Source organism: Pseudopipra pipra, chromosome 3 (genome assembly GCF_036250125.1).
Source record: "Pseudopipra pipra isolate bDixPip1 chromosome 3, bDixPip1.hap1, whole genome shotgun sequence".
In the NCBI taxonomy this organism is placed as follows: Eukaryota; Metazoa; Chordata; class Aves; order Passeriformes; family Pipridae; genus Pseudopipra; species Pseudopipra pipra.
In genome coordinates this window covers 47,300,185-47,312,860 of record NC_087551.1, presented here as the reverse complement: position 1 = coordinate 47,312,860, position 12,676 = coordinate 47,300,185, and the positions used below count along the sequence as shown (strand labels likewise).

The following is a 12,676-nucleotide window of genomic DNA, read 5'->3' as shown; positions in this document are numbered from 1 at the left end:
TTTCCCTCATGCTTTAGCTACAATTTTTCTGAATTAGAAGATGGAAAACTCAACCTATCAGTGGGTACAGCCCTATAGGTTTATATGGGCATAGATACAGAAACTGTATGGTGACCAACACCTTGGTGATCTTTACCCTTGATTCTGATGATCTGCATTTTTACACACTTTTATTCCAGCTATCACTGATAGGTATCAGTAGTGGAAACTCAGGCCACAGAGGTTTTGAGATGTTGAAGCACCTTAGATTTTACACAAGGATCTGTTGCTTTCACTAAATGAACTTTACTGAATAATGGTGTGATTTTTTTTGATTACCCTACAACTTTTTATTCAAATGGACCAGACTAAGTTTACCTGATGAAAAAGCCAACACTCTGCCCAAAATTTGACAGCAACTGCTATCAACCTGAGAACTTCTTTTAAGAAATATTAAAACCAACCAAACCTCCAAAGAACAAATGAAACAAGCAAGAATGACCATCTTTCCTTCTTTTTTGTTGTTCTTTTTCTCTGCATTTAATGTTTGATCTGAAAAAAGAACACATGATTTTTTAAGTAATCTCCAAATCTTTTGGTGGATATCATTAAGAGGATATCATTACCAAACAAAACAGGTTTTCTACTTTATATGTTTTTTTTCTCACAGTCAGGCAAAGAAAGAAGCTTACTATCCTTTGAGATCTTGTCAAGGCTATGAGTCTCCAAGGCTACAACAGTAAACACAGAATACTAGGATGCAGTTTGAACCAGGGGAAGTCAATAAGCTAAACAACTCAGCAACAGTGTTCCCTTGGTCTCTTTCAGGATGGAAACTCAACATTCATTCTTTCATCTCTTACTCCTGCAGTTTATTTTCATTCCTTGGTTGCTTCTACTGTGTTTTGTTATCTGTGTAGCCCTGATGCCATATGCTGCTTATCCATGGTACCCTTCTAGTATTTCATACACTTTAAAAATTCACTAAGGTTATACAATCTCAGTGCCAGAAAATATTGCCTGTTGGTCTAGTTCAGGTAGCTTAGAAATTAGGTCTCTTCTTGATGGTGTCTTCTACAACAGTCTCCCAAGCAAGCTGGGAAAACACAGTTCAGGTAATATTTCTATCATGATATGCACACATCAATTAATACTTTCTCAGAGCAATTATCAGTCACAGGCCTTGAATCTTCATCTATCCAAAGTTTACAACATCTTGTAGGACTGACTAGAGAACACGCCTTTCACCTATAGCACTAGCTTTGGAAAGATTACAAATGCCAAAGAGACAGGATCAGAGTTGAAGAGATAGCCCTGAAAAGAACCAGACAAAGAAAAAAGAGCAACTTCAGAAAAACAAATGGAGACTAAAAATGCAGAATAAGTTACTAGGCTGCAGAAAGGCATAAATAAAAAATTTAACACCTCCTTAAATAAATACAAACTAACCATGAATTACAGAGTACAATGAGACCAAGTTGAAACATACTTCAACACAGCATGTTATACGACATATGTAATACACTGAGGGCAATTATTGTGCTCTACCCACTGCTGAAGAATACTCAACTGGCATATTCTGCCTAGTTTTGAGCAATGCAATTAAAGGAAAATATGGCTAAATGAGTTTTTTTCAATGGAAAACAACAGAACATTATCTTTTGATAAACATGAGTTATATAGAGAGACTGAAGGAATTAGCTGTGTTCGAATAAGAAAAGAGGTAAAAGAGGTAGATATCAGGGAGTGTTTCCAATAGGTAAACAGTCAGAAGAACACAGTGGCCCTCTGCTCTCAATACCCGCAGGGTAAAAGACTGAAAAACATCAGCTGGCCTACCAGAGCAGAAGATACAAGACACCCTCATAGTAAAGAACAGATACTCCGTGGAATGGACTGCTTGGAGAGTACACAATCTCCATCCTCAGAGGTTTTTAGGAGCCAGCTAGACAAATATCAGTCTGGATTAATTTCAGCATATTTGATCCTGCCACGGATGACAGGTTTGATTAAGTAGCCTCATGAGGTATATCTACTTCTACATTTCCATGACAGTCTTCATTCTGACTTTTCTAATCAAATGAAGTCTTAAGCTTTTCAGTTCTTCATCTCCCTGCAGACTCACACAGGTTTTACTCTATTTTCCCCTTTCTAAAAGCAATGTTTAAAAAATCCCCTGTGCTTACCACAAGTTAAATAACTTCTTTAGCATTCTCAAGTAATTTGAGCACTGAAATAGTTATCTCTATTCTAGTTCTTTCTATAATAGTGAAAGTAAATAACAAAGTTGCTAGGAAATGCAAAATGAACCAATGCAACGTACAGATGACATCTATTATTAAGGACAAATATGTAATTCACCAAAACCTAAAGATTATAAACAACAGAATAAACTCAACACCAATGGGTGAGGGGGTGTATATTCTGTATTACTTGACCTTTAATTCATGTTTCAGAAACTTGAAATTTCAATTCCTGAAAATTGGCCTTTTTAAAATATAGCAAATTATATGAAGATGCCTATGAAGCGATCTTTCTTATAGTTAATAATAATTTTAAATATTATTTCAGTCATTTTATGAAATATGTCTATTTTTGACATAAACTTGCCAAGCCATTATATTGACGCAATTTGGAGGTAAACACTAGACAACTGGTTAAATGGAAATTGAGCTAGAAGATGGTTTTTAATTAAAGATTCTGTTCTATCATTTTTCTTTTGTTCTTTCGTTGTCCAGAGGTCTTCATTATATGACCACAATCTTTTCTATACCATAGAACATTAACTGGAAGTGGAAACTTTAACAACTAAAGAAAAAGCACTGAAAATACTTTTTCAAAGCCAATCTGAAACATTTTATCCAATCTAACTAAGAATACTAACTGTATTCCACCAACACAGTGCTTTGCAACTACATTAAAAAAAGTACTGAATATTTTATAGGAATCAGAGCTGGTCTGTTTGATACAAGACACACAATCCCTGAACCTCCTATTAAATTCGATCATGAAAACTTTTACAAGGATAAATAGAACCAAACCAAATACATGAGGAATAGTATTAAGGAGAAGCGATAATAACAGAAGTTTACCAAATTTTTTTCAGCTATAAATTTGGCTTGGATTAAGTTTATAATCATCGTATTTTGATTCTGTGTTTGCTCAGGCTTTGGCAAATTTTCAACAGTTTGTTAAAACGCAGACAAATTTGTGCCTGTGACAGTTTGATACTAAAATATAAATGGAGAAGAGACAAGACTTTTTAGTATTTCTAAACTGTGATGTTTTGAGGATATTACCTAAGAAGATGTACATAACATTGGATATGTAGCCAAAAATTATATACTTTTCTTTTTGCTTGTAAAGTTTAATAAGAATATTGACACATGATTAAATCAAAACTCCACTTTTTAGTCATACAAATCTTTTCAACTTTGCTAAACTCGATTACTTATTTATTAGGAAAATGTACACTGTGTTATGAGTGAACAGAGAAGTGCTATCAAGTATACCAAAGTTTATAAATGCAGGTAAAAGAAGTTAATTGTAGATAAAATTAAAAGTATGATTCTTGCATGCATAATTACTCTATATGATTCCTGTAACAACTTTTTCTCCAGTGGGCAGTAAAAATCAGGAGTTAGGACAATTCACATACTACATATTTACAGTTCATCCTTGCTATACAATTACTCTTTATTTCACTAACCTAAACCAACTCCTTTTCATCTTCTCTTCATATTAACTTCCAATACATGTGTATGTCAGCACCATACCCAAAAAGATTGAAGTCTATTATTCTTTGGACTCTCTCAAATGGTGGAAGTGGAGAAATTCTGTCTCAACACAGAGACTGTTCCTTAACACAGTCCATGCACAGTAGGGTATACTAATTCTGTATGACCATATCTCAGATAAATATCAATTTAAAAAATAACTAAAATTTAATGGCTGGATTTTGGTAAAGAATGCTTTAAGTCCATATGGATGCACATTTCGTTCTCATTAAAGATAAATATTTTCCAGTTGCTTTCAATGTCAGATGCTATACAAGCTCTTGTTTAGGCTCATCTATGCTGCAGAACAAGCAGGAGGTTCATTTCTCACACCAGTAGAAACCAAGAGACTCTGCTTCTGGAACTGTAAGTTCATGGTTTTACCAACACCTTTGTGGTGTTGCCAAGAAGAGCACAAAGCAAACCACAAAAAGGATCTTTATCAACACAAAGCTAACAAATAACTCACACAATCTCTCCCTGTGCAGCATCCAATCCATCTAGGCTTTCTACACAGTTAAGATGTGAATTTGCTTATTTCTGCCCATTAAGAACAGTTTAGATGTTTTTATTCTTAAGAGTTATCAAAAGTTTTCTTTTTCTTATTTCCTAGAATTAAGTTCAGTAAAATGTATTCTAAATATGATTCCAGTGCAACACTGATCCTCTAGGATGTCTTGAAGACCAGTTCTAAATTAAATACATTAAAAACAACTCATTAGGAATTGAGGAGAATGTCCAAAGCAGCTTTGCAGTAGGTCTTTCATGAATGGTCCTAGACTAACTGAGGAAGTCCCTGCTGAAGCTTGTATCTAAGACTGACTAAAAGACTTATTAGCAAATAAAATATGCTATTTCTGCTTGTATCAAGGGTTAAAGAAGACACTCAGGATGTTTCTGCTATATTCCTGAGGCTGCCTCAAGTGTTGATTTTCAGTTTTTCTTTCCTTCAGAATCTGCCACAAATGTAGTAAAAGAGGGCAGCACAAATGACATAGATATCCATGCATTAACATGACTGGTGAGAAGATTAATATGGAGAATTAATCTGGGTATTAAGTAGGTATTACTACATACTATCAGAAAATGAGAAATGTTAGATGTGCATATCATGTGATTGAGCAGGAAAAAAATGTGGTTATCAAGCTAAAGATTGTTTTTAAATGAAATTTTAAAGGGGATGGAACTGGAATATAAACTGGGACACCTGCTTTTCTATGATTATTTTTTTTATTATGATGATGTTCATACCTCTGGCTTGTACCGTAGAGGGAATTTCAACACTACAAAAGTGGTGATAAAGTAGCAGAAGTAAACGATTCAATGCTGGGGTTTGAAAACAGTGCAAGTAATAGGGAATTCAGAGCAGCTGTCCTGGTCCAGATTTACATCTGATTAAGAGATCACTGGACTCATGGATGTAGATAGAAAACATATAATCAGGTCCAAGAGAACAGGAAATAAGAATATTCAAAGTTCTTATTAAGTACACTGAGCTGCTTCCCTGAACAAGGCTCAATAGAAGTTATTTCTGAGTAATACTGTGACGAATGGAAGGAGAAGTGCAGGAGTGATAGGACAGCTTCTTTGCTTATTTATTTTCTGACAAGGTTGCCTGAAAGTATTTTGTTATGAATGAAGTATGGAAAACTAGGAAAGGAAGAAGAATCACTGCAATCAGGAAAGATGTAATAAAACATCAAATGATTCTCAAAATTTTACTTTTAATTCTTCTCTTTACTCCTACGAATTGATAGGTCACAAAAAGAACGGTGAACTATCATACAGAATGCTCTGCAGAAATATCCACAGAGGCAGACACAGCTGTGCACAGCTGGCACAGATGTTTTAGTTTTATTTTTGTTAGCTCTCAGTCAGATTTTAGGGGGAGATTACTCACAGCTGTTGCACACAGAAAAATAATGTACTGGCACTAATCCTTATCTACAATGGACTCAGTACCAGTACTAGAGGTAGGGTTATTTGCTGCTCTAGGCAGAGGTAAATGCCCATTTCCCCTCATCTTTCAGACAACAGTCATTAACTGCTGAAGCCCTAGGTGAATGTTTTTACAGTACTATACTTATCCCTAGGAGGTACTGCTATGACACTTTAGATGAGTAAGAGCAGTATCTGCCGTCACATTCAGAAGGATGAAAATTGTAGGTCAGAAAAAAATTTGTCCCTGTGGTTTAGTATTACACAACTAAGTGCCTTATATGTTTTTACAGCTTTCTTTCAAACATCTTTCACTACTCATTTTTGGAAAATGACATTACATGGAATGCAAGAATTCTCACACAAAGGAAACCTACATTCTTATGATGTTTTCACTATGCCTATCTTCTCCTAGTTTGAGTTATTATGAGGTAATCAAACTTCTCAAAAATTAGGCAAAAAGAACATGTACTGGATTCAATTAAATTAGCACATATAATCTCATGTATGGTTCCCCCTTTGTGTTCAGGACAGACTATAATATTGCTTTGCCCATTTTGTTTTCTGAATAAAAAAAAAAGATAATACATTATTACATTCCTATAGTTAAGACCATAATTTTGTTTTTAAATGTAAAGTAAAATCAAGTAAAAATATTCTGCAACAAGACTAACTGGCATAACTGCCTGTCTAAAAACTTATCATGTAATAACTGCTATTTTATATGTTTCGGCAGAGTTCTTCATATGTACCATAACAACCCTACTAGAATCAATTAATATGATTCAATTTTACAAGAACTGATATGGTTTAACATAAATGTGGAACTCAAGTATATGACAATTGCTGAACAGGTGAATTCTAGTGTGTCAACCCACCCCCACTCCTCACCTCTGTACCCCCATGCCCTCCCTCCCCCCCCCCCCCCCCCAAAATAAAAAACTATGCATGTGCTCCAAACACGTAGTGATAGTCAACCTGCAGTGGTCCAGATTCTATGGATGCCTCAATCCTTCAAAACTTAACAAATGTATGAGAGGTGACTAAATACCACATATGGGAGGCATGCAATTCTCCACCTGCCTCTTCTACCATTCCGCTACTTCCATATTCTTTTCATGGATGCCACTTTTGGAATGGCATCTCTATCTTCTTAAAAGCCATGCCATAGTCAAAACTCAAAATCAAAAAATATCTTCTCCCAAATGTGTTCTCAGTCCTGTCACTAAGGCCAATTCTCTGCACCTTACTGAGTCTTTGGGCATTTGGAAATCTGCCTTCTCTTTCACTTGATCTGGTTCTTATGCACTACCATGACTGAAATTTTGGGTGAGCACTAAAAGCAACTGCATAATGCTAATATCTGCCCCTGTGTTCTACACTGAGTTACAAAGTACAGAAGAGGTAATAGTGCCACAGCTGTGTGAAAACAAATACCTACTCCTGCTGTGTCCTTTCAGAGACTGTTAGCTGAACACTCACTGCTAGCCACCAACCAGCATAACACATTTGTTCTGCTGTTTCCCTTACGCAGCATGGTGCTCATAAAAGAGCTTCATAAAATCCAGTGTGAAACACGAGAAAGCACCACCAGTGCATATGATTCCTACAGAGATCATACAGGGAAAAACAAAAAAGCAACTCTAGAGGGAAAACAAAGTGAAGTTGAAGTCTGATAAGCACACTTGACCACATACAGGAATTACAGATTTTCCAGCAGAGCAGCAGTCTTCCTACACACTTGTAAGAAAGTAAATCTAGAGACAGGGTTATTATAAAAAAATCCCAACCTATTCCCAGGAAACTTGTCTTCCACAAAACATTTCCAGAAATTGCTGAGTTATGCTCGTGAGATTGCTGTGAAAGAGACTGAAATGAAAAACTGAACTTTTATACAGATGTTGTCTACCTTGACTTCAGCAAGGCTTTTGACACTGTCTCCCAAAACATCATCATAGGTAAGCTCAGGAAATGTGGGTTAGATGAATGGACAGTGAGGTGGATCAAGTGATAATTTTCTAAATCATCCAGGCTAAGATCCCATTCTTGCATAATTATATATTTACATTCATATTGTTTTTTCAAGCAGAGTTCCCAAAATAGATGAGATTTCAATATCATGGTTTACTTCTTTCATTTGAGGCATTCCTGGAAGTCTTCCTAATGATGATCAGCTTTCTGTGGCTAGGCAAGACGCTAGTACATCAGAGAAGGAATATTCCTATTGTATGTATGAAAACTGTCCCATAGATACCTGTTGAATCATACAGATTTAATTGTATTTTAGGGTTCAAAAAGAAATAACAAGGCAGCTGCAAGGTCTTTTCCCTTGCAGTAAGAGGTAGAGAGTTTTTTTCAGTGAGAATATTCACAACTGCAGTTTTAGGCATGGTAATGCTTATTCCTATCCAATTCCAATAATGTTTGCTGACTAGAGAGACAAAATCACTGTTAGTACAACAAAATCACCAGAAGTGCTTCGAGGATGCAATTGTTTCTAGGTGTTACTTGTTTGTAAACTGCTCTGAAGCACCTCCCTAGGAAAATTAGCTCATCCAATCAAGAAAGGGAAACAAAATGTAAGCAGGCCAAATGGAATAGTCAGGGTCAGTGGAACTGCAAGCATACTGAGGGGCTTAGGTCTGTTTGGGGTAGACAGCTGGATCAGTCCTTATTCAAAGCGAACAATTTTATGGAATTTTGGAAACGCTAATATACATTTCAGACACAGACACGAGTCCTAAAGACATGATAGGAAATGCAACACAGCAGGTACTTCACGTCCCACACTGGGATAGCATTCCAGTGCCAAAGCTGGATTAAACATACGTATTTGAAATGATGCTTATATTGTGTACGTTTCATACAAAATGACATATGAAATATACTTTAACATGTAACATAGCTACATCAGAATGAAATTCATTTCCACTTTAGAGGAAGACTGGCATTCTAAAAATTTCAAAGGGAATGGTTTTTCAGGGGAGGATGTTTTCACAATTTGAAATCCTGATTGATCAAAAGGATGTGATTCAGATCTCTGGTAGTATTAAAATATTTTTCATTTATCTGAACAGTTTACCATAAAGGGCACCAGAATATGAGTGGGCCTTCCTTCTTCTGTATCTGACGTCTGATGTATTTTCTAACAACAATAAAATTGGTGTTGGTAGGTGTTAAGCCTAATTTATGAAATAAAAGTTGTTCAGGGATGACTAGGATTTTTAACACAGGCCTATTATGACAAGGTAGATTTTGGGTGAATGCAGTTCAAGATAATGAAATGTATTGTGGGCAGTTATCAAAATGGAAGGGCTCTTGACTAAAGTATTTTGTTGGGAAAACTAGTGCCTTAATTTGTACAGAATAATCACACTAAGGCAGTAGATACGCATAGCTGCTCTAATTGAGGTGGAATAGCCTGCATACTTGTCCCAGATGACTTGCTATGAGCAAACTACATTTAGATTAAGGAAAACCTGAATATATTTTAAAGTATTTGAAACTAGACACAAACTAGATAAAGCTCTCTAGAATTTCCTGTAATGTACTGTAATATTGTGTTCATTTTAAAGTTTAAGGTGAAGTTTCATCTTACAAATCGTTTTTCTTAGTTACAATTCATCCTCAATTTCCATTTTTTGTGGTTTGAAATTCACTGTGAGTTCACTGAGGCAAGCATAAAGCGCCCAGCTTGCATTACTAACTCCATGACTCTTAAAATGCATGTAAAAAAAGAAAGCGTAAAGTACTATAATTATGTTGTGCAGCTAAACAGCTGTTCACTTTTTTCTCCTACACTGACTTCCATTTCTAGTTGAGTGCCAAATGCCATTGCAAGGGTTCATGTAACATGGAGGTTTATTTGTTTTTTCGTGGAAACAGCATTTTTCCTTTTTGTTTTTCAGCAAATTTCTGTATTTTTCTAAGATAAATGCCACTCAAAATACAAACACACCTTTGCTTTTAGTATTTTAAAAAATAGGAGTTTTCAATACTAAGGCTGGCATCAGAAGCACAGGTTCTTCTGCTTACAAATTAACCCAATAAAACTTCACTAAGCCTCCCATTCAAGAAGTTAAACAACAAAGGTAGCAGAAAAGCTTCTTCAAGTACAACCCAAAGTCCAGATGTCAATTAAACAAGAGTGAGGTATAATACTTTCATCCAGACCAAATAAGCCAAGTACATTGGCATGGTTTTCACTGTAAACAGCAGACAGTTTTGCTATCACAGTGCATTCAGCTGTTATTTTCCAGAAAATCATTCATTGGCTTCACCATTACACCAATTTCCATGATGGACCACAGCCTCTTGTCCTAGTGATAGAAAAAGTGCATGAATGACAGTCCTAAACCAGTAGAGAACAAAGGGGATATTTGACAGATAAATTTTCTGCTCTCGCAAGGCTTTGCATCAGCATTTCTTAATAGATTTCTTAAAATTTATCAAATAAAATATTTTGGATCATTCACTTGTAGTGAAAAGAAACATACAGATAACATCGACTTTAAACTTTTTTTAAATAGAAATTATTTTTGAAAGGATTTTGATGGAAAAATCTGTGGTCAGCCTTCTTTGCAATTTCTTATTTTACAGTTTTGGAGTGCTTGACTTTTCTACCCTCATAGTCTTTTGATGAAAACAAGACATCATCAATATAGTACCTCAAAAATTCTAAAGCATCTCAGGATATTCTTTGTGAGATAGAGTTAAATTACAGTAATTTTTACACTAACATGAATATATGATTTACCACCTTATTTATGTAAAATTATATACATACATATGTATAATACTATAATTAAACTCTCAAATTTTATAGGACAATTACTTCAAGTATTAAATATATATAACTACTTCAAATTATTTTTATATATATACTTGAAATCATCATTCTATAGAAGTTGAAGAATTGTGCAATTGTAGTCCTATAACAGGTGTAGAACAGCTGTAGCCAAGCACTGAAAAACAGAGAAACAGCCAACTTTCCCAGTCAGTGAAGCTGCTGATCATTACTGAGACATTCAGAAATCTGCAGCTGTTGAAGTGATATTTAAGTCTGCTTCCACGATGGACAACAGGTGAGAAAGATCTGGAAGACTGGAATAATTGCCAAGGTCAGCCCTCATATACCAGCACGAAGGGATGTATCAAGTCACAGAAATACCTCTGCTTGCAAAGGCAGTCACTCAGAACGGCCACTGTGGTTTCCACACCTGGGTGCCAATCTGGGAAGTTAACAGAGATAGAGCAGCCAGTGCTACTATTGACATTGTCCTGGGAATGCAACAGCTACCCAGAAGCCAGGGCAGACTTGGCAAGTATTAAAATAATTTACTTCTTGAAACGCAGCTTGCCATAACAAAACACCTCTCCCCATCCTTGTTTTTAAACAGCTTCAGCCCATGCATTCTGCCTTTCGAATACATCTGCATTTGTTTTTAATTCTCCACATGAATCCAACCACTGCTTCTGAAAATTTGCCCTCTGTTTTCTGCTAGATCTCAGGGGTAAGCTAATTGCTACATGTGACAAAAAGAAACATATAAAGAGGTAAATATGCTTTATCTGAAGAGCAGCACTAAGAAGAGGAATTGTGACAGATTCTTGACTTTGTTGATTAAATATTTATTTTAATTGGCAATACATGAAGTTTATTTTCTCCAAGTTGAGTCCATTTTGTCATGACAGTAATTGGTAAGGGATCTTCCTGTCTTTATCTTGACCCATGAGGTTTCTTCCTCCTTTTCTTGATAGCAGAGAGGGAGTAAGCAAGCAGCTGGATGGGAGTATGGCTTTTAGCCAAGTCTAACCCACCACATAGGAGGGAAGAATTTGCATTACTCTTAGTATGTCCTGATTCTATCATAGGGGTCACAACAAAACACCAAGTGATTTTCCCATGCCCAAGTGGAGTTGCCGTTGGAGAAGGTTACAGAGATATGTTTTATACTAGGTCACACAAAGAGAGTTACTCATTCTTTACAGACTTGGGAGAACTTTATAGAGTAATTATCCAGCATCCCTAGTTTCTAATATCTCTTTTCTTTGTTCTCCCTATTATTGCAACCATTTTCGTATTTTTCTGAAGCCCATAATATATGAAAAGCTAATTATCCATATCTTTTTTTCCCACAACTTACATTAAACTTAACCTGTCTCCTCATCTTCTGTTGTCACATCTTTCTGCCTTAACTTCATTCCTTAGCTCATGACCACAAGTTTGGCCAAGACATCAAGCAGCAGGTCAGCTTGACCACAAGTCAGGAAATCAAACAAAAACCATTTTCTGGAACAGAAATCTCATTACCCTTCCCAGCCCAAGCTCACTCGGACACCAGGGTGCCTACAGTTTACTGTTAATAATAAATAAAGCTCCTTTGGATTATTTTTAAACAATGCTGTTTTTTAAAGGGATAACAAGGCAGTTTCATGGCTACTCTGCACTCACATGCATAGAACTCATTGCTAAGAAAAGGCAGCAGCTGCTGCTCCAAAGCTGCATCAGTCCACATACAGATGAACAAGAGCACTGCATTTGCTTTGCTGTGCTATTTTTCCTTTGTTGACAACATCACAACTGTGCTCCTGAAAGCCCTAAGGGAATACTAGGAGCTGCTTCAGCTGCTCAAAAGAATAATATAAAAGTCACTTCCCCCCCTTTTTTTTTTATTTATTGAAAGACAGTTTACTTGTGTTAAAAGAGCGAAGCGCAAAGGGACCAGGATGCATTGCCAGTTGCTCTTTACTCCCACCTATCTCCCATCATTCAGTGTGTACAGGCATAAAAAGAGTCTCAGAAGTGTCAAAGACGAGATCAGACATCACGATGCCAAAAAAGACCTTCCCACACAGACTGAAAGAAATGCTAAAGACTTCTGGTAAAGGAAAAGTCTGGAAAGTCTCGACTGGCCTTTTTGTTTTTTGTACCCTAACCTTATCTTCTACTAGCAATGCATGGCCTCAGTGCAGCACCTGCA

General features: G+C 36.1%; 1 protein-coding gene across 3 annotated transcripts in view; it reads right to left on the bottom strand.

The window, feature by feature from the left end:
• Positions 1-12,676, bottom strand: part of PRKN (parkin RBR E3 ubiquitin protein ligase) — a 782,243-nt gene that overhangs the window by 319,267 nt on the left and 450,300 nt on the right. The window lies entirely within an intron of this gene.